Genomic DNA, 23,356 nt, shown 5'->3' with positions numbered 1-23,356 from the left:
ATATCCTCTCATTGAGCTCAGTTTGGATCTCAGGTTCCTTTTGTTTCTTTACTAATTAATCCCAGTTGTCATAGGAGCTAAAACTTCTCCCTAATCCTAACTTGGCTGGTGTATAGCTTTCTGGTCATTCAGCGCTTGTTCCTGTTTCTTGAATTCATTTTGTCTAGGAAGAATCATTCTGTTTCCTTGGTTTCTGCATCTCTTACCTTTTGGTGAGTCTAATATTATTCACTTTGAAAACTGGACCTAGTGTCAGAGATGGCCTTGTGGCCTCAGTGGAAATTCCTATGATTTCCCTCTGGAGGCCAGGGTATCCCACAGCTTCCTTGCCAGCAGCGAGATCCTCCCTTCCCCTTTGCAAGCTGGGGCCCTTCTTGGAATGTGCACCAAGTTCCTGTTTCTGGCTGGGCAAGCTGAGATGACTGACCTGCCCTGCTCTTTGCAACTTTCCCGACCCATTTACGGGTTGAGTCATTGCTCAGGCTCCCTTCATGCAGGGAGTATTCTCTTCCTGGGGCTTTACCACAGCAGCATTCTCGTGGTTATGCACAGGGGAATATTGACAAGCTTTAGCCTCCACTGAAGTAGGAAGAGCATTGTTCCCAAACCATCTTACCTGCAGCAAAGGTGAAGCTCTAGCTCCCTCTGAGGGCAAAACAACTGTGCATTGGGAAGACCAACAACACCAGCGCTAGCAATTGCTCCAACACAGCAGTTGCACTAGGGATTTTATCTCAGGTGGATGACAGCGAAGGATGGGTTATTAGAAAAGATTTATTTAACAACCAGAGACCCTGTATCAAATAGAAGAAAAAGTAGGCCCTAATCTCCATCATGTGGGATTAGGCCCCAACTTCCTCAATAAGACTCCTGTGGCACAAGAATTAAAATCAAGAATCAATAAATGGGATTGACTCAAACTAAAAAGTTTCTTCTCAGCAAAAGAAACAATCTGTGAGGTGAATAGAGAGCCTACATCTTGGGAGCAAATCTTTACCCCTCACACATCAGATAGAGCATTAATCTCTAGGGTATATAAAGAACTCAAAAAGCTAGACACCAAAAAAACAAATAACCCAGTCAATACATGGGCCAAGGACCTGAAGAGACACTTCTCAGAAGATGATGTACAGTCAGTCAACAAACACATGAAAAAGTGTTCATCATCACTAGCAATTAGAGAAATGCAAATCAAAACCACTCTAAGATTTTATCTCACTCCAATCAGAATGGCAGCTATTATGCATACAAACAACAATAATAAGCGAGGATGTGGGGAAAAAGGTACACTTATACACTGCTGGTGGGACTGCAAATTGGTGCAGCCAATATGGAAAGCAGTATGGAGATTTCTTGGAAAATTGGGAATGGAACCACCATTTGACCCAGCTATCCCTCTCCTTAGTCTATACCCAAAGGACTTAAAAACAGCTTACTACAGGGACACAGCCACATCAGTGTTTATAGCAGCACAATTCACAATAGCTAAATTGTGGAACCAACCTAGATGCTCTTCAATAGATGAATGAATAAAAAAAATGTGGCATATATACACAATGGAATTTTACTCAGCAATAAAAGAGATAAAATCATGGCATTTGCAGGTAAATGGATGGAATTAGAGAAGATAATGCTAAGTGAAGTTAGCCAATCCCCAAAAAACAAATGCCAAATGTTTTCTTTGATATCAGGAGGCTGATTCATACTGGGATAGGGAGAGGGAGCATGGGAGGAATTGACGAACTCTAGATAGGGCAGAGGGGTGGAGGGGAAGGGAGGGAGCATGGGGTTAGAAATGATGGTGGAATGTGATGATCATTATTATCCAAAGTACATGTATGAAGACATGAATTGGTGTGAATATACTAAGTATACAACCAGAGATATGAAAAATTGTCCTCTATATATGTAATAAGAATTGTAATGCATTCTGTTGTTATGTATAAATAAAAAAAGAAAAGATTTATTTAGCTGGTACCCCGTAACACATATGAATGAAAGTTTGGCCAGGGAGAATGCTGCAAGGCTCATTCCTCCCATTGTACTTATGCAGGTCTCTTTCCCTTTTCTAAAGAGAGTGCTATTGCAGTCTCTCTTTCCACGCAGTGTAGTTTTCTCTAATGTCCTGAGTGCTTCAACATAAGTTCTTTTTATCTTTTCAGCTGCTTATTAAACTCTACTAGAGAAAGGACGATACCTCATAAATATTCGGTCAATGCTCTGAATGAATTTTGGATGCTTTGCAGTTAAAAAAAATACTTGATCATAATTATGCAAGTTGTGTCCAATACTCTAAACTCACAAAATCCTGATTAGACTTTACTTCACTTTGGGTATATAGACTGAAGCAAATGACAATCAACTTAAGTTTTACCAAGTGTATTGTTTCTCATGTCATTTAGAAATATTCCTCACTGAAACTAATACTATTTTTCTGTCCATGTATTTCTACTTAGTATGGTATTGGGATTTGTTTTTGTTTTTGTTTTAATGGCAAAGAGGAATGGCTTTTGGAGGAAGGAGGGAAGTATATGCTGATTAGGTTGCCTACACTGGTGCATTTACTTAAAGGAGGAAAACCTTTGTTTGGATTTTAATAACACATTTACTTTTAGCTTCTGTAGCTATATGTCATTATTTTCAAGGTTTAAAATGCTTAGCTATAGAGTGTCATAGTGGTAGACTTGTAGTCTTTACATAGTAGATGAGATCCTGATTCTGTAAAACTGTAAATATCTTACTCCCTTTAATTTTCATTTTTTGCGAAATTCTAAGCTGAGTTAGTAGGAAAAAATGTTAATGTTTTCTCTTTATCCAAAATGAAGTTCCAACAGCATCTTTTCTGTTACTATTTCTTTAGAAACTCTCGCGTCCTCCTATGCCCTCCAGTATTAGATTTCAGCCACATCTTGTGGGATCTCCACATGATTGCCCAAAAAAATGAACCTTTTTTTTCCCTGCCCCATACAGGAGTGATTTGCAGTTTATTTTTCTGCCAGTTTGATTTAGCATGCATTAGTTTTTACCATTAGAGTTATTTTTGTTTCATAGAAGGCAATTTCTATTGTTTCTATTGCTTCTGTTGTTTGCTAAAATAAAATTTCCTGACCCTTTAGCCATGAAGAGACACAGAGATATAGTTCAGTTGGGTTATGAATGCTCATATGTGTAAATTTAGATATACATGCTTCTGAATGTGGGTTTTTTTTTTTTTTTGACTGACAGCAGGGTGACATTGACTTTCAAGTTCCCACTGCCAAGAGCATTCATTTATAAACTGAATGTTTTAAAAAGGATTTCCAATGTCTTTTTCACATAGTCAAACCACTTAGAGAACCACTGCATTAAAGAATTCTTGGTCATGGGTTCTGGAGTCTTAGTGGGAAGATGTTTTTTGGGTTTAGAGCTGTTGACAGATCCTCCCACAGTCCCCAGTCCAAGGATAGATCTCTGGGTACTACCCAGGTTCTCAGACTCAATAATGTGCTCCTCGAACTCTTCCTGTCATCGTTAAAAAAATGTCATCTAGTAGAGTGTTATATATTCATTGTTAAAAATGCAAATAGTACTGAAGCTTACAAAAAAGAAATAAAAATAAATAACCCTGAAACTATCCCAGAAGGAATCTTTGTGAGTCTCCTCTCTTCTGTTTTCACTGGACTTCTTAAAAATCCTCAGTAACTTCCTAGAAAATAGTTAACCTGATGAGCACATGTGCAACTGTTTATGTAATTCTGAATTCTATAATTTTTTTATACACATAGTAGTTCATGTATAATGTTCTTTGGGTGATCTTTTATGTGGGCATTTTCTTATAGGGATGGTTATGATTTTTAATAGCTAGGGGATATTCTGTCATGTTAATATATGATAGTATTTTGAATAACTCTTCAGGTGTTGGAAATTTGGAATATTTTCCTTCTAAAAAATTTTTGTTTCTTAACCAATTAATTAATTTTTGGATAGAAGCCAGGGACTAGTGCATGTTAGGCAAACATTCTATCACTGAGCTATACCCTCCCCTGGAACCCCTGCCCCATGCTTTTTTTTTTTCCCCTCTTTGAGGATTATTTCCTTGGGGAATATTTTTCAAAACATCATCCTGGGATTAAGGATTTCTAACTTCTATTAACTCTTGTCAGAAGGAAACAAAAATAACAATTAAAAAATTGCTAGCTATATAAAGCTATATAGAGTTTTCATTATCCTCTTTTTTGACTTTTTTAGATGAACAGTATCTTCTTTGTATACACGAGAACCTTTGAGACCATCTTATGTACCTGGTTGTAGGTCAAATAAGACAGTTTGAAGAACCTGACAGAACCATGTACAGAAACGGTGTTTTTGTGGATATTTTCATTTTATTGGATATTTGGTAGGAAAAGTTTCTAAGGATTAGTAACAAAAGGTGGAGAGGTTGTTGTGGCAACTGCAACTTTATCTGACCTCTGTACCTGGTCCAGGGTTTATGACCTTTCCGGTAAGCTGGGAAGGCATCTTATTTTCTTGGGAAACTCCAACCCTCCCACTCATTTCCTCATTCCTGGAGTCTGTAAGCCAGGCTCAGTAAGGTGTGCAGGGTGAGCCCCATCATCAAAATTTGCACGAATGTATTTCTTGATTAAGAACTAGAGTAGAGTGAATTCCTGTTTAAATTATTCCCTTGATATTTTTCTGGATGTCTAGATGTTCTAATGTTTAAAGCCTAAGCTGTATTTCTAAGTTAACTATGAGCTGGCATTATGTTCCCATGCTTCAGGGTTTCCACCTATTACACAAAGCATAATGACACATAATTAATAGTGCACTTCAGAAAGATTCATGGCTTAATGCTTGTAAAGAACTTTGAGCTTTTCCTGAGAGCGTTTTATACACATTCATGAATAATGAGGTGGCTTGCTGTGTTGGGCAAAGAACATCTATATTATACTCATTTTATGGATGAGAAAAATCCATCTTGTCTGATGTTCATTGCAGGCAAGTAAGAGAGAATAATGACTTGCTGAGAATCAGAGGGTAAATTTAATGTAATGTTCATTCAGTTTTCCTTGGACTTGGAGGGACAAGTGGAATCTAAAATAAAATCTTCATGACTGTGTGTGTGCATGCAAAATACATTTATATTTACTACTCTAAGCAATTTAACATTTTGGGTGGATAGGCTACTCCTTTATAAGGAGAAATTATGTTTGAAAAATTCACTAGCATTAGAGAGCCTTAGATAAATAGGAAAGGTAGATAGATCTAAATTGTAACTTTTTTAAAATATTTTTTTTAGTTGTAGTTGGACACAATACCTTTATTTTATCTTATTTATTTTTATGTGGTGCTGAGGATCCAACTCAGTGCCTCGCACGTGCTAGGTGAGCACTCTACCGCTGAGCCACAACCCCAGCCCTTGAAACTGTAACTTTCAAAGTGATTTTGGGAAGAGTCCACACAAAGACTCTTAAGTAGGGTCAGTGGGAGTTAGGGAGAAATATTGTTAAAATCAGGATTTGAAAGAGGATTGAAAAACAGAACATTTCTCAGAATACAGATGTAGATGCCATAGTCTTATTATTATTATTTTTAAGTAAGTAATATATGAGAGGGAATACTTTAGTGAACTCCTAGTTTATAGTCAACATGAACCTTCTGTGACACTAAAAAGTCAGACTGCTTTTATCAAGTCTATGCAAAACAGCAGGCATTGCAAACAATACCTTTAGGTAAAATGGATCCAATTTGTACATGCAGATATACATTTCAGTTTTTGACTCAAGAAAGAGATTCAGAGATTACTGTAAACTAACTAGCTCTCTCTCTCTCTCTCTGTTTCTCTGTCTCTCTGTACGGGGGATTGAACCCCGAGTTGCTTAACCCCTGAGCCACATCACCAGCCCTTTTTATATTTTATTTTGATACAGGGTCTCACTAAGTTGCTGAGTGCCTAGCTAAGTTGCTGAGGCTGGCCTTGAACTTGTGATCCTCCTGCCTAAGCCTTACGAATCACTGGAATTACAAGCGTGGACCACCATACCCGGCTACTGTAAACTCTTAACTAAAGACATTGACAAGGTAGATAATTTGGAACATGCTGACTAATTTTAACTGTTGTCACAAATAAATCAGAAATGTTATTTCACTTTCATATGCTTCAGCATCTAAGATAGTTTCTGCAAGTTTCATCACTGTACCTTAAAAGACATAATGCACTTAGAGCAAGCAAATCAGTGACATAGAAGACTGAGTGACATATTCCCATTAGCTATTCAGTCTAGAAAGATAAATGAGACCTGTGGACAGAGTGGACCTGCTTAAACTATGGAAACTGAGCTAAATAATATGAAGAAAACCATTCATTTGCACCTATTTTATTCCCAAATAATAAACATTCCAAATCTTTATTGAGCATATATGATGTGCCAGGCTCCATGCTAAATTCTTTAGGTGGATTATCACATGCAATCCTCAGAGAACCCTGTGAAATGGGTAAGATATTTTCAGCATTTATAGATTAAGAAATTAAATTTCAGGGAGGTTCTGTAACACTTGGTAAGTAGTAAGTGGTGATAACAGAGTTCAGAACAATGCAGTATGAGTCCAGGGCTCTCTGCTATGTTCTCCTTGGAGCTCTGTGCAGTGAGCTCTTCTCCTTTCCTCTTGCTGTCTTAAATAGAGTTGGACAATGTAGGAGCAAATGCTTCAAATAAAAACCAATCAGTCTTTCTGGGCATTGCTCCCAAGCCTCTGAACCCTGTAGATCCTAAGAAGTCTTCATAGTAGCACTGTCTAGTGGAAATATTCTGTGACCCACAGATGGAATTTAAAAATTTCTAGTTGCCATGTGAAGAAAGGAAAAAGCAACAGGTGAAATTAATTTTCATAATATATGCTATGTAACCCAACATATAAAAATATAATATTTTTACCATGTAATCATAAAAATTATTAATGAGATATTAGAAACAACTGAGGAGCAATACAATATTACAAATGCAGTATAATACATTATGAAATCTTTTGTATTTTAGTGGGTAAAGTGAACTGTATTTCTACCAAACAATAAAGTTGTGATTAATGAAAAGATATTTTATAGTGCTTCAGTTTTACATTTTAAATTCAAATTAAAATTTTTAAAAATTTAAAAATTTCTTTCCTTACTTGCATTGGCTACATTTCAAATACTAGGTAGTTATTTGTGATATGTGGCTACCATATTGAACAGTGCAGTTCTATAACAAAAGGTGCTCTGTCCCCAAAGGCCCAGGGACTTCCAGGCATTGCATCCCCACCCCAATCTCTCATTCCTTTTAGCTCCCATCTTAATTTTCTTTGCCTGTGCCCAAAGCTATGATGTACAATTGTGCAGGTTGTATACTGCAAAATTCTTGGGTGTCATTTACATTATAGACCTAACAAATTTGCTTATTTAATGCATGCAATGGTTTTAAAGAAAATGGAAGTAAAATTTTCAAAGGAAGAGGCGGGTTTTTCTAATGCATGCAGAGACATATTTTGAGGGGGTGGATAGGTGAGTGGTTGTGGCTACTCTGTTTTTTCCTATGGCTTCATCAGTTAGGCTTTTTGCATTGTTCTCTTTTATGTTCAGCACAATCCTGGGGCAATCTGCCTGTTGTTGAAAGAATGGAAGCAGCCTCAGTTACCCTCCTCTCCCTCAGAATAGTGCACAGTGCCATAGTTCTCTTTGGAGCCATCCATATGTGTTTCACTCATATTGTGTTCCCAGGGCCTGGTGCATAATGATGCTCAACACATTAATTTGAATTGTTATCTAGCTTTGACTCATGGGCCTCTATTGTGTCTGAGTTGCCCCTAATGATACTTGACCTTGGCCAATTCATGCAGATGCTGACATGGCTCCCTCTTTCATTGAGTCACTGCTTACCCTTCATGGGTTGCCCTTTTCTAATGATACTAACAGCCATTATTATTATTATTACTAGTAACAGCACTACTGTTTATTGATTGCTTTGTGTCAAGTGTTGTGCTTAGTAGTTTATGTGCATTATTTCATTTAACCTTTGCAAATATCTCTAGGATGTGGCACTATGATTATTCCCATTTTATAATGAGGAAACTGAGGCACTAAGAAGTTAAGTAATTTGCATGATGCCATACAGCTAATAAGTGTCAAATCCAGTCCAGGTTGACTTCAAAGCTCTTCTATGCTTTAAGTACCAGCCCGGAGCTTCTGCCTTTGGTATCTGGGGCTGTATGGAAAAGTGCCCATCCTGTAGTGGACTTACTATTTGTTTGTCCAGACTTTATTTCTCTGGGGAACTTCTTTCTCCGGGTCATGTGGTTTGGTTGGGATTGACACTGACTTCAGGGCTGGTCATGTGACTTAGCTTTGGGTGATCTGAACACACCTTCCATCTGACCAAGTGATTGACCCAGGGAGAATGTATGATCCAGGCTGGCTCAATGAGGTTCCCGTTCTGCTTACATTTAGGAAAGGAGGCACTCTTTCCTCTGGGATGCCTTTTTCCTTCTTCTTTTGTGCTGTGTGATGTAATCTGGAGCTGATGATGGCTCTGCTCTATGGAGGAAGCTGTTTGTACTAGGAGAGAGGAGGCCATCACGCAGTGAGAAGTGAGTGGTCATGAGAGCATGGCCAGCATCATTCGGAGCTCAGGGTTCACCTGAAGCATCCCAGGACAGCTTGGTTATGTGAGCCAATATGTTCCATTTGTTGTTGTTTACTTAAATCTAGATATTTGCATTTGAAAAGAATCCTATCTAAGTCACAGACTTTTTAGAAAATGAATATTTCTGTCTTGGCTTCCCCATTGCCATTCTGTGTCTGCCTTTAGATGAGAGTAAACCCACTGCTTCTAGGGCCTTTTTCTACTTGTGCCAGGAGGCCTTTGATCTCTGCAGACTCTGAACCATGGTCAGCTTGCTGTTTCCCTTTTAGGCCTTTAAGCTCTGCCCAAGTGAAAGGAGTTTCCACACCGAGCCCTTCCATCCCTTTCCCACCCCATGGTGTAGCCCACACACATGGATCTGGGTGGGACACGGATTGTACCATGAGAGGAGCATTAGAGAAATCTGTTCTTCATAGACATCAGAAAAATTGTTCATCAGCCTCCTCTTTGAATGCTGATCAAAGACTCTGGAATGAACTCATCTGGCCTCTGACACCATCTGGGCTCTCAGCCAGCTTAGGCCAAGCCCTTGCCTCTTATCCCCAGTTTCCTTGACTTCCAGCCTTTCTGATCAGCTATCTTCCTATGTACTCTCAGCCCCCCTATGATTCTGAACTCCCATCCTTCTGCTGGCTTGCTTCCCAAGTCTTTCCGGTGGCCCTCTGAGAGCATTGTTCCACAGTGAATCAACTCTCCCACACCCCAGCCTCCTCACACATGCAAACGCTCCCTTCCCCGCAGCTCTCTCTGCTGTAGCCTTCTCCTGATTTCTCTTCCTAACTTTCAGGGCATCACTTTTCAACCCTCATGCAAAACATCTTTTTCATTTAGCATTCAAGCCATTCTTGTAGATATCCTCCTGGTTTCCTCTGTTTCCGTCAACTTCTTGGTCATCCTCCTGGACTGACTCACGTGCTTCCTAGTCTTTTCTCCCAGCTTTGCACTTTCTGTATTCATATATACAACTAACTTAATATATTTGCAATAGTTGAGCAGATGCCTTGGGGTAGTTCATGGGAGCTCATAGTTGTGGTGGGAGTGGAAAGCAAGGGAGACTTCATCAAAGAGACTGGGTTATATTTCCACCACTGCAACAAAATATCTGAGATAAACAGCTTAGAAAGAGGAAAGATTTATTTGGCTCATGGTTTCAGGCCACAATCACTTGACCCAACTGCTTTGGGCCTATAGCAGCACAGTACATCATGGTTGGCAAGTCAGCATGGTGGAGGAATACTATTTACCTCAGGGCAGCTGGGAAATGAAGACATAGAGGAAGGAATGAAGACAGAGAAAGGGATCAGCTTCCCAATATCCCTTTTAAGGGCACATCCTCGGTGGCCTAATTTCCTTCCATTAGGTCCTACCTCCTAAAAGTTCCACCATCTCCCAATAGTGCCACAGGCTGGTGACAGAGCCTTCAACACATGGCCTTTGGGGCATATTTAAGATCCACCTCAGAAAAAGGACCTTGAGAAATGAGTGGGATTTCAACAGGAGGATTAAGAGGGAAGAGTCTTCTGGGCAGAGAGCAAAATTGAGCAGAGGCCTGGAGTTATGAAGAGCTTGATTCCTGGGAAATAAGTGGTAGGAAAGGAAGAGGGGACCCAGGTTGGATTGGACATGAGTCAGGAGGGAGAATGCAAGACAAAGACAGCCTTTATTATAGAAAGGAGAGAGGTGGGATGATATTGTAAGTGACAAGATTAAAACTTGGTTGGAGTGGTTGTAAAGGGGGAGGAGGAGTCATGATAGCAGTTTAAGAAACTTCACAGAGTAGGGCTGTAGAGTGGAGATGGTGAGAGAAGAGGGGGAGGGATTGGCAGCACAGGGTGGTTATGAGGGCGCAGAGAGTAAGGCAGGGAAATGAGTCAGGTCCTCCTGCTGCTTATGAGCTAGGAGAGGATGAGGTCCTGCCTAGCAATAGGAGACTTAAGGTTCCAGGATGCTGGGAGACAACAGCTGTATACTAGATATGAATCAAATTACTCGGCCTTTTAATAACCTTGTGAATGAAGAGTAAGATAACACATGCAATAGCATGATAGTAAAAATGACTTACATAAGCTTGTGGTGTTTCCCAGTGTTTTATAGAATTCTACAACTCAGAGATGTTAATGAGGTTCAAGGGAAATAGAGCAAGTTCTGTGATCAAATAAGGTTGGGAAACACTGCATGCTATGTGATTCACAGAGTTTGTTCACATATTAAAGTCTTTGAGAAATGCTCATAAGGAACCAGTCTGACATAGGTTAACCCAGCTTTCCCCAAATATGTTTGTCCGTTCACTCAACAAGCATGAATGGACTAGTAAGTGCATGCTAGTGTGTTTTGGGTGCTGTACTGGCCCCTGTTTGTGTAGTAGAGAACGAAGGCAGGTGGTATTCCTGTGCTTAAGCCATTTTGGTTTGGAATAAGCATGTCTAATCATTCATTCAACAGGTCCAGTGTTCTGAGGAACATGATTTGGGAGGTCTTAAAGTGTTTAGACATTCCTTTTATGCTCCAGAATGGAACGTTTAGTGATTTGTCTCTCTGCCTTCATGTCCCTATCTTATATTCATACTGCCACCTCTTCACAGAATATTTTCTGCACTTCCTGTCTTGGGCACGGACTGAGAAAATGACAAGAAAACTTTCAGGTCTGGGAAGTTGGTGACTCACCCAGGATTACCCAGATGGTTAGTTGCAGAACTAGAGCCAGAACCCAGCTCTTCTGGTTGTAGGTTCCATGCTCATTCCATTCTTGATGACAAGGGGGAATTTGAAGTACCTGAAAATTAAAGAAAATTCAAGTAGCCACAATAGGTTGAGTGAGATACTCTGGACATGCCAGTTTAATCAACACCACCAGGGTGAACTGTGTGCCACCACCACCGTCACCACCATCATTGTCATCACTAATATTGAGTAATTATTTGATCCAGATATCTAAGTACTTTATGTAGAGACTTTTTAATTTAATTTTACCATGTTATGAAGTTGTAATTGTCACTTTGCTTTATAAATGAAGAAGCAAGGGCAGAGAGGTGAGTAATATGTCCATGTTTACACACACAGCCAGTAAGGATCAGAGCCTAGCTCCCATAGGTTGTTTTCAGAGTCCAAACTCTTGCCTTCATTCTGTATCAGGTGAAGTGATTTTTTAAATATTTATTTTTTTTTTAGTTATAGGTGGAAACAATATCTTTATTTTATTTTTACGTGGTGCTGAGGATGAAACCCAGTGTCTCATGCATGCTAGGTGAGCACTTTACCTCTGAGCCACAACCCCAAAGTGATTTCTTGACTTCAAGATTTCTCTCTCAGAATCAGTTTGTTTTTTCTTCTTTCCATTTTAGCACGCCTGTCTCCTCGTTTTTTATAAACCTGATGTCAGAAAGGTTCTGATTCATTTAATAAATGAATCAAGTAGTACTTGTTAAATCTCTAATGAGTACCTACTATGTGAAGGAACTGTTTAGGAGCTGAGGATCCAGCTCTGAATACATAGACTATGTTCCCGCTGTCATGGAATTTACAGCCAGTGGGGAGGGCACACAATAAAAGCACACCAAAAGTGTCTTGCAGTGATAAGTATAATGCAAATAATTAAAATGGGAGACCAGAGTGAGGGTGACTGGCTGCCTCCTGTAGATTGGGAGTCAAGGGAAGGCCCTTTTGTGAAAGTGACATTAGGTTGAAATTTGATGTGGTTCACAAATTCACTACACATTCTAGTAGGATAGCTTGGCCCAGACATATTTTCATGGTGATTGCAAAGAAGCAAGATAAGAAGTAGAAACAAGAAAACACATTCCAAAGTTTTAGCTTGTGTTCACTTTCTCTCTGTCCTATTGGTCAAAGCACATTACACAACAACACTCACAGTCAGTGTGGGAGGGTGTGGTATAAAGGACAAGTGTTCAGAGAGGTATGAAAGATACAGGGAGATCTGAAAAATCAAGGCCTTAACAGCAATCAATTTATTACACTAGTGGGGCAGGACTGTAGGAGAATCTTGAATGGTTCCAAAAATACTTTGAAGACACAATCCAAAGAATGTGCTGATGTATTGGATCTGAGGTATAAGAGAAAGGAATGAATCAATGATACCTCGTATATTTTTAGATAAGCAAATAGAGAAATGGGGAGGCCATTTACTAAGATGGCAGAGATTGAGAAAAGAGCAACTTTTAGGGGAAAATCTAGACTTCTATTTTAGCAAGAATATGTTGGAGATACCTGTTAGATATTGACAGAAAGATGTCAGGTTTGCAGTTGAGCAAGAAATCTGAGGTTCGTGGGTTGAACATGTAGATTTCAGAGTTACCAACATGGATGATATTTCAAGCCATTTTTGGAACTCGATGAGGCCACCCAAGAAGAGCCTGTGTTTAGAAGTAAAGCAGAAAAGTAGAAGCCAGTAAAGGGGACTGAGAAGACGTAGCCTCTAAGATCAGAGAAATACAGGCAATTTTTATGTCACAGAGAACCAAAAGAGAGGCAAGCATTACAAGGACAGAACGTGTTGAATACCTCTGGAAGGTCAAATAAGAACTGATAAGGGACCACTGAGTTTGGCAACTTGGTGGTTGTTGGTGACTTGAAGAAGACAGTCTTAGTGAATTGGTAGAGGGATTTGAGGAAAGCATGTGGTGTGAGAAGCAGAGAGAGCAAAGATCATCTGGTTTTCAATAGTTTTTGTTGCAAAGGTGTTAAGAACTAACATGGTGCTTGGAGGTGCAAGTGGGTGGACTGAATGGTTTATGGCTGGGAATGTAAGTCATGTGACTGCTAAGGGGGATGGTCGAGCACACTGAGTGGGGTTCACTTTGGTTTGCATGTTAGTTACCATCTTCTGGGATATTTACTTTCCATATTTTATTTTAAATTGTGGAATGAAAGTATATCCACTATTGGAACCATTTCAGCCATCTGGCAGGGTAAGGTTTTAAATGTGAGTTCTGTTGTCACACTGGGCAATTTGCCTGTGTAATAGAGTCATTCAGGTGACATTATTGAGGACAGGCCTCTTTGGAATGGTGATGTCTGTCATGCTCAGCATTTCTTACGATGGTTATTGAAGCTGGTAAATTCAGTTGTTTAGATTTTGATGTGGTTCACAAATGTGGGAAGATCTCAGAGCCAAAAGGGGAATGTGAATATGTGTGTTCCTTCCTTCTTCCAGGTTCTTACACCAGTCTGATTTGATTGTTTTGATTAATATAAAGAAGCATTTGCACTCAGCAATGCAGGTATTACCTTTCATGCACAGACTAGAAGACTTTAGGGTGCTATTCAGTAGATTCCTAGGCAAGGTGTGCATTCTGGAATTCTCACTGAGTGACAGAAGTTTTTACCTTTCATGCTTTTAAGCTAGTGTAACTAAAGTTTTAAAGTCTAAAGTAAAGCAAATGTGTCAGGTAAATGGTAATTTGAAATGTATTTGGGCGAAGGACAAGTGTACACTTGGCACTACTTATGCATTTATTTTTTTTATCACCCCCTTGGGGTACATGCTAACTGTGCGACGGGTGAGGGTGGTTGAGTGAAGAGATGCAGCACCCTGTCTTACAGTGTATTAAAAGCCTTGGAAAATTTTTATTCCATGGCTTGAATCCACTTTGCTATTTCACTAATTAAAAATATTAGTGTCTGCTTGTACTGTGAACTATAAATAATTTGTTGCTTTACTTGAGAGCTTTTTGATTTGGCAGAAATCACACTGAGAAGAACACCTGCCGGGGTCTTATAATTGCTGCATCAATCTGAGATGTGTTAGCTCAATGTTAGCAGAGAGATCATGAAGTCAAGGAGTGGACTTACATCACAGATGAAGTTGGAATCTCCAAATATGCATGCTTCCAGTGTGAAGACATAGGTCTTTGAGAGTGGTGGTGTTTTTGTTACATTGGGTCATTCAGTTGGCTACACTGTGAGGTACCTGGCCTATCAGGAAGGTACACATTAGCCTTTTTAAAATTTCACAGATATGCTGTTTAAATACACTGCATTATATTATTATCAACATAAGATTTATATTCCAGTCTCATATTGGAGAGTAAACCTTGAATTTGACCCCAACTAATTTTGATACCAACTAATTTTTATCCCATTATGATCTCAAACTAATTTTTCCTTAGAATTTAGTGACAAAAAGTTTTTCTTTTGATAAAACTGATATAAAAAAGTCATTCTTCTGTGATATGTTTATCCTTTTCCTCCTGGACTTTGGGAGGCTCCAGATGTCACTATTGCAGTCAATGTCTCAGAGTTCTGGTTATCTGTGTATAGTAGAAGTATAGCGTATATGAATTTGAATTAAGGGACTTGAATTCTGTGTGCCAGCAAAGAAAAGAGAAACAACACTAAGAGTGTGCGTGCTTCTATTCACCATTCTGGGTGAGTAATGTCCCAAGGGTGTATGCATTTCCTGAACCTGCTGCTCCCTCACTCAGTCTTGGTTTATACAGCTTTCCTGGAGCCTCTCAGTGCTCCATGTGACTGTTGTGGTTCAGGACTAATACCTTTTCACAATAGCTGGTGCTAAGCCCAAGCCAATGACTTTCATGCTAAACTAAAAACAACAACAACAACAAACACCCAAATCTGTTTGTAAAAAGCCTTATGGTGGTTCCCTCTTGGTGTATCTACACCCTTGACTGGTAGCCTCCTCGCTTGACTCTGGCCTTGGTAGTGTGACTTGCTTTGGCCAGTAAAGCATTCAGAACTGTGAACTGTGTTGTGTATTGGGGCTTGATTGTTCTCACTGCTCTTGAAACTGAGGACTATGTGATCAAGCCCAAGTTTTCCTGTGGAAGGGGCCACATGTGCTCTGTCTGGCTGAAGGCCTGCCAGAGCTAGACCAGGTTGGACATCCAGGCCAGGTCTGCCCAACCAACCTGAGAACTAATATTTTGTTGTTTTATGCTACTACTTATGGAACAGATTTTTCTTTTTGTTCTTATAAAAAACTAACTGATAAATTTCCCAGTGGCTTCTGAACATTTCTGCCAATGCTGTGTTGGACTTATTCAGAGTTGGAGTATCTTTCTCCATTGTGACCTGTGTCTCCTGAGGAATAGTCAAGGCTAATTTTGACAATATTCTGTTTCTGCCATATGTGCTGATGTGAGAATCAACCTCCACTTATCATATAAAATTGGATTCCACTGTTTTCTTCCCACCATTTTCATTTCTAATATCTTTTATCACTTTTAATTCTTATCAGTGTGTATAGTATGTATATGTATATATATATATATATATACACACACACACACACACACATATATATACATACTTATATATAAGTATACTTTTTTTTCGATGCTTGGGATCAAATGCAGGACCAGGGACATGCTAAGCAAGTGCTCTATGACTGTGCTATGTCCCCAGCAAGCATATTATTTATATATTGTACATGAATTTTTTTCTTAAAAAAGAGCACAGTCCAGTGGTTTTTAGTATTATTTGTGATATTATATGGCCATCACCACTATCCAATTCCTGATGATTTCTATGACCTCCTCAAAAGAAAACCCCATCTTCCTTTCTCTCTCCTCTTCCCAATGAAACAGCAATCTACTTTCTACTCCTGTGGATTCACATGTTCTGGATCTTTCGTATGAATGGAATCAGTACAACTGTGTTTGGCTTCTTTAGTTTAACATGTTTTTTAGATTCATTCATGTTGTTACATATTTTGTATTTGATTCTTATTTTTGGTGGAATGATATTGCATGGTATAGATAGATCGTAGTTTGCTTATTCATTCATCATTTGATAGACATTTGGGTTGTTACCGCTCTTGGGCTGTTATGGGTAGTACTGCTGGGAGCATTCATGTGCAGGTTTTTGTTTGAGTAATATGTTTTCAATTCTCTTAGGTTTATACCTAGGAGTGGAAATGCCAAGTCATAGGGCAACTCTGTGTTTAACTTTTGAGGAACTGCCAAACTGTTTTTTTGCAATGGTTGCACCATTTTAATTCCCACAGGCAATGTATGAGGGTCTGTTTTCTCTACATTCTTGCAGATACTGGTTATGTTTCAGTTTTTTTGATTTTTAACTATCCTAGTGTGTGTGAAGTGGTATTTTGTGGTTTTGATTTGCATTTTCCTAATGACTAATGATGGTTGAACATCTTTTCATATGTTCATTGGCCATTAGTGTGTCTATATATATATATATATATATATATATATTTTTTTTTTTTTTTTTTTTTGAGAAATGTCTGTTCAAGTCTTTTGCCTATTTTAATTTTTTCTTTTTTCTTTTCTTGAGATGGGGTCTTGCTGTATTACCAGGCTGACTTTGAACTCTTGGGTCCAATGCTCCTCCAGCCTCAGCTTCCCAAGTAGCTAAGATTTCAAGCACATGCCATTATACCTGACTCATTTTGCCTATTTTACTATTAGGTTATTTGTCTTTTTATTGTTCACTTGTAAGTGTTCTTTTTATATTACAAATATGTTCTCCTATTCTTTGGATTGTCTTAGCTTTTTTTTTTCCCATGATGTCCTTTGATATGCAAAAACTTTTAAGTTGATGAAGTTCATCTATATTTTTTTTGGTGTTCTTGCTTATGTTCTGTGTCATATTTAAGAGACTCTTGGTTAATCTAAGGGCACAAAAATTCACGTCTACATTTTCTTCTAAAAATTTTATAATTTTAGTTCTTCAAGTCTGTGTGTTAGGTAGGGGCTCAAATTCATTTGTATCCAGCTGTCCTTGTGTCATGTGTTGAAAAGATTATTCTTTTCCCCTTGCATGGCCTTAGCATTTGTCAAAAATCAGTTGATGATAGACGTATGGGTTTATTTCTAGACTGTCAATTCTGTATTGTTGATATTTTAACATTATTATTATTTTGGTTATATTGTTTTTGGTTTTATTTATTAATTTATAGAAGGCACCTGTCAAAGTGCCATCTACTCCCTCACATTTCAGTTTCTTAGTGATTTATAATAATACCATGAAAATTAAAACAGTGATAGTGACAGCAAACATATGGACATATGTTACTATTGTTAACTATTCCAAATGTTTTACATGCATTAACTTATTTAATGAAATGAAATACTGGATGGAGTACAGCTTTAAAAGTTAAAGAACTGTGTGATTGTGTTTGTGTGTGTGTGTGTGTGTGTGTGAAGTCTTATTTTTTGAGTGACACTGAGAAAAAAATCCCATTTAAAAGAATATATTTATTTTTTAGCTGTAGTTGGACACAATACCTTTATTTTATTTATATGTGGTGCTGAGGATTGAACCCAGGGCCTTGCACGTGCTCGGGGAGCACTTTACCACTGATCCACAACCCCAGCCCACCAAAATCCCATAATTTTAATGTAAAGTTCTCAAAAGTAATTATGGCAAATGTTTTATTTTTTTAAAATTAAGGTATATCAGTAATAATATTAATGAACAAAGAGAGGTGTCTGTCAACTCAGCTTTTTGGGGCTTTAATATTATTATCTCTCAACTGAGAAGTTTGGATCCAGTGATTTCCAATCTCAGAGTGCCCAGGCCTCATATCCTATAATGCAGCATCTGGATACAGCAGCTTTCTGTCTGTTCCTGTCATGGTGCCTGATGTCAAGTGGATTTTAAATAAAATGCTTCATTGGAAAGTGAGTGAACAAATAAGAAAAGGCTGGAAAGGAATAAGTTTGGTTTTGGTTTTTTTTAAATAGTGGAAATAGTATTCTCTCTTTTGGGAATGTGTGTGTGTGTGTGTGTGTGTGTGTGTGTGTGTTGGGTTGGGACAAGGGAGAGGAAGGAGTATTGAGATGGGATATATTTAAATCAGTACAAGCTTTTCTACTGCTTTTGTTTCTTCATGCTCACCTTGCATTTTACAATGCTGAGCTCTTGGCCTTGGGGACATCCTTGCCCCACCCTCTTTCATGGTTCATGGCTTACCTTGCTTTGTAGCCCAGCCCATGTCTCACCGGTGCTGATATTCTGTCTGCTTTTCATCTCCAGGTAGGATTGAAACATATAGCCATCTCTGGTCTAGCTTTAATAACATGCCAACGAAAGTGTTAGTTTCTGTGATGTCTGTCTCTTCCATTAGGATATGGCTCTCTTAATAGCTGTGTTTTAAGTTTCAGAGCCTGAGAACATATCTGGCACTTAGCAATGCTCAGTTAATAGTTGTTGAGTGTGTAAATGTGAATCAATTCATAATAAAGATATGGCAACAGTTGACCAACCATCAGTTGCTTTCCCAAATGTCTGCTTATGTGTAAGAAACTAAAGGTACATTTTCTTATTTTTTTTCCTATAATAATCCTGTAAGGTTGATGCCACCATTCTCATTTTACAGATAAAAAAAATAGTCCCAGGCAGTTTGATAACTTGTATGAGCTTATGTAACTAATAAACGACAAAGCTGAGATTCAGAGCCAGTTAATCAGCTCAGCAGTTCCAATTCCTTCCACTAAATCATGCTACTTAACCAGAAGTCCAATGTCAATAATTGGTGGGATAAGGTGACAGAGGATGACATAAGAAAATAAATCTTTAAGATAATGTTTAAAGAACCATTGCATATGTCTCCTATGGCTCTGTCAGGAGGCAAATTAAAATTTTGGTCTTTTAGAAACTAAATGAAGTGGTATGTGCCTGTCGTGCCAGCTACTTGGGAAGCTGAGTCAGGAGGATCACTTGAGTCCCAGAGTTCTAGGCCAACCTGGGCAAGGTAGCAGGACCCTAACTCAAAGAAAGAATTGGTCTTTTAATATGTCGAAAGGTGCATGCTTATGTTCTAGGTAGTTGACATTTGTGTTTTAAGATGATAGTTATATGGGGAGCCAGTGGACTTCTAGCATATTAAGCTACACTGAATAATTGAATAATTGAATTGTAGGGCTAATGACAGCCTTAGAGACCATTGGCTTCAACCTTGAATCTTACAAATGATGTCACAGGGACCTTAGAGTCTGTGAGTTTTGTCCTCAGTTTTCTTGTTAAGGACAGAGAAGTCTACACTATGAGAAAATATATACACACACATACACACATATGTATTAAATATATATATATATACACATTATATATGTATGTATATATATGTTTAACAGGAAATTCAGAATAGTGGTGGACAGACTGTCACATTGAAGTGATGAGAGCGAGAGAGTGTGGTTGGAATACCATCATTTCATTTTCTTCAGTGACACGTTGAGACTGGCCTGGGCTCCTCAGGTAGATGGGGAAACTGAGCCTCCAGTCCCCACAGGGAAAAAGAACACCGATGCAGGACAGAATCCATCTTCAGGAGCATCTTGGAAGACAAAGATCCTGTTGGTTGTTGGTTAATTTATGATGCCAAAGAAGCTGATTTAAAATGCAAATAGATATTTTTGAAATAGGAGGTTTCCTTCAAGTCTGTTCAGTGACAATAAAAGAAACAGAGAAACTAAAAGTGGTGGTGGATCTGAAGTAGATGCTTCCTTTACCTGAGGTTTGGCTTCTGAACAAAGTGCAACAAGACTTAAATAAAGTGAAATCATTGAGTCATCTGAATACTTACCAAATACCTAATGGATTTTTAGGTACTGTTCTGGGCACCAGGTTATGCCAAATAAATTTTATTTTGCTTGATTTGTGATTTTTGTAAGACCAAGGACTCAGGAAAAAAAAAAAAAAGAAATATGCTCTAGAGAAATTTGTGTGGGACCAAACAGAGATTTATGTATATGTGCGATGTGTGTACATGCACATATTAACTAATTTATTCTGTGTGGTTTTCTAAATATCACTATCACTAATTTAAGTAAATTTGATTTTCAGAATTTCACACAGCATTGGAAACTTGGGCATTGATTTATTTGTAGAAAATGATTTCTCAACTCATGTAATTTTCAGACTACATTGGCAAAATGTAATATTGAGATTTAGTTCAGATAATATTCCAAAGAGAGGAGTTTCTAGCTTGAGGAGTTTTATATGTCAGGGAAAGTTTATGAGTAACACAAATTTATTTTCTTTGAGGAAGAAAATGGTAAATGGGGGTAATGGGAAATGGAAAATTGTATAAAATACAATGTTTCTGTTAAAACCTTTAAAAAATTCTGGAAGTTCTGTGTAACTGTTCCTCAGTTCCCTAGTGCCCCAAAGGATCCCAACATGTTTTTTTTGTTGTTGTTGTTTCTTTCTAAAGGTTTTTAACTATGTGTACAGAATAATTTTTCCTCCCTATAATTTTGATCCTAGGATTGAATCTAGATAGAAAAATTATTCTAGGTAAATTTTATTTTCACTTAAGCCATGTGCTTGGAATGTATCTAGTCCAAAAAGTGAATAATATGTATAATTAAAAGTCAATTTTTCTGTACCTAACACTATTGCTTTTCTCTTTAATTTCATCCCTGCATTAATAAAATACTCAAAATTAAAATTCAGGTGAAGTTTAAATACTCAAAATGAATACTCAAAACTCACCGTGAAACTTAGGAAAATGAAATAGTAAACACATGCCTTTTTAAACCTTTATTTCCTGTTGATGATTCGGATTAAAATTAAACAAGTTTGAAAAGAATCTCTGTCTGCATTATACGAGGACATGGGTGTTAAAGATCAGAACATTAGCATCTACGTTGATTCACGTGTTGGCATATCTCTAGCCATCTGTTAAAATTCTGTTCTTGTGTTTTTTCCTCATCAACGTCGTGGGCAATACTCTGAAAAGGGGCCATTGTTTCCTCTTTAGTGATTATAGACTGGTGATTATTAGGTCTGGAAGTGATTCCAAGATACTTCATGAATGTCATTTGATCGCCCTTTCCAGAGTGCAGGGTTGCTGTTTTTAAATCAATCTTTCCCATGCTTCTCCAGAGCAAAGATCATGTCTTGTTTAGTTCTGTAATCACCCAAATGCCTCATGCCTGGCTCCTCATATATCATGGGAATGCATATATATGTCAGAATGAATGAATGAATGAATGTCAGAATGGAATGCTGGAAACTATTCCTGTGGACAAATTGGCTCATGAACTGAAAATTGTGAAAAGAGGACTTGAGTGGAGAAGAGGAAGTATTTGAGAGAGGGAAGAAGGTCGACAGGGATTAGAGAAAATGAAATGAGAATGGTGTAGTTAAGAAGGTGAAGTCTATGTCCCCGTTATCTATTGCTGTGTGAGAAACCACCCTGAATTTGAAGGCACCATGAGCAACCGTTTTAGCACACTCATGGATTCTCTACGTTAGCAACTGGACAGGGCACAATGGAGATGTGTCGTCTGTACTCCACAAAGTCTGGGCTTCTCTTGAAAAACTTGAATGGCTGGGAGTGACTCAAATGAGTGGGGACTGGAATCATCTAAAGTTCTCTCACTCATATGACTGGCTCCTGGGCTAGCATGATTTGAAGGCTGGGTTTCACTAGAATTTGGCACTAGAACATCTGTGTATGGTTGCTCCATTTGGTGTGGGATTCACTCAGTGTGGTGGCTGGGTTCCAACAGGGAACCAAAGGACCAGAGGCTCAAAGGAACTAGGTGGAGCTCCTTGGCTTCTATGACCTAGGCTCAAGGGTCACATAGTATCACTTCTGCTATAGTATATTAGTTGAAGGGGCCACAAACCCACTCAGATTCCAGGTGAGAGGACATAGACCCTGACTCTTAGTGAGAGGAATGAGTGTCAATGAATTTGTAGCTATATTTAAAAACACCAGCCAGGAAGATGGCGGCGAGGGGAGTGCATTACCCCCGTGTGCTGCTTCACTGTGTGGGAGTATGACAAGTCAGGACGGCTAAAGGATATCTTGTTAGGAATTTCCAGCAATAGTGGGGTGCGCCGGAACCTGGAGGAAGGATTTCCATCGCATGAGGATCGGCTACGGGGACTCAAACGCGAGAGGTTTGTCGCACGGAGGGTAACACTGCTTATTCAGCAAATCGCCCCGCGGCTAGAGTCTGCAGCGCGCGCTGGGATAGAGACGCAGGGTTACAGCGCTGCAGTTTCTGCCAGACGCGCAAGCACCGCACTCAGGGCTGAATTCTGGGTTCCAGACGGGGAAGGAAGCGGTCCATCTCGGTTCTCCACACCGGTCAGACCACAGAGGAGGCCAGCAGCCACCATGTTGGTAAACTGACGTCACCACACCTGTTTTTGACTGACCGCAGCTCATTCAGCCATAGAACAGGTAATTTCAGGCTGCAATTCGCCTGCGGCTTGCAGACAGATTGCTAGGGTTCAGCGCCTGGGGGCTTCTTAAAATCTGATCTTATCGGAGTGAACACGGAGCGCGGGGCGGCCGAGTCCCGGCTCCCGGAACCGTCCCGGAACCGCCCTGGCTCCGGGCTGCGGAGCCTGCGGAGGCTGCTTCTTGGACCCTGCTAATATCAGAGCAAACACGAAACACCAAGAAGCCGAATTCCAGCTCCCGGAACTGAGCCCGCGGGGACTGCTTCTTGGAGCTTACACTTATAGGAGCTTACACCGAGCACAGAGCGGCCGAGTTCCGGCTCCCGGAACCGTCCCGGAACCGCCCTGGCTCAGGGCTGCGGAGCCCGCGGAGGCTGCTTCTTGGACCCTGCTACTATCAGAGCATACACCAAACACTAAGCGGCCGAATTCCGGCTCCCGGAACTGAGCCCGCGGGGGCTGCTTCTTGGAGCCTACACTTATAGGAGCTTACACCGAGCACGGAGCGGCCGAGTTCCGGCTCCCGGAACCTCCCTGGACCGGGGCTAGGAGCCCGCGGAAAC

General features: G+C 39.4%; 1 protein-coding gene across 2 annotated transcripts in view; it reads left to right on the top strand.

Annotated features, from left to right (window-relative positions):
- Positions 1–23,356, top strand: part of Tec (tec protein tyrosine kinase) — a 120,113-nt gene that overhangs the window by 4,876 nt on the left and 91,881 nt on the right. Inside the window, exon 2 of one of the 2 annotated variants that reach the window (XM_046458362.2) lies at positions 5,910–6,060. The exons of the other annotated variant lie outside the window; for it this stretch is intronic. The gene's annotated coding sequence lies outside the window, so the exon portion shown is untranslated. The remainder of the gene's footprint in view (positions 1–5,909; positions 6,061–23,356) is intronic. 2 annotated transcript variants of the gene reach the window in all.

This window comes from Marmota monax, unplaced genomic scaffold (assembly GCF_021218885.2).
Source record: "Marmota monax isolate L192 unplaced genomic scaffold, Marmota_monax_Labrador192_F-V1.1 WCK01_AAM20220418_F8-fsc00025, whole genome shotgun sequence".
In the NCBI taxonomy this organism is placed as follows: Eukaryota; Metazoa; Chordata; class Mammalia; order Rodentia; family Sciuridae; genus Marmota; species Marmota monax.
The sequence above is the reverse complement of the archived record's forward strand: the minus strand, read 5'-3'. Positions and strand labels throughout refer to the sequence as shown.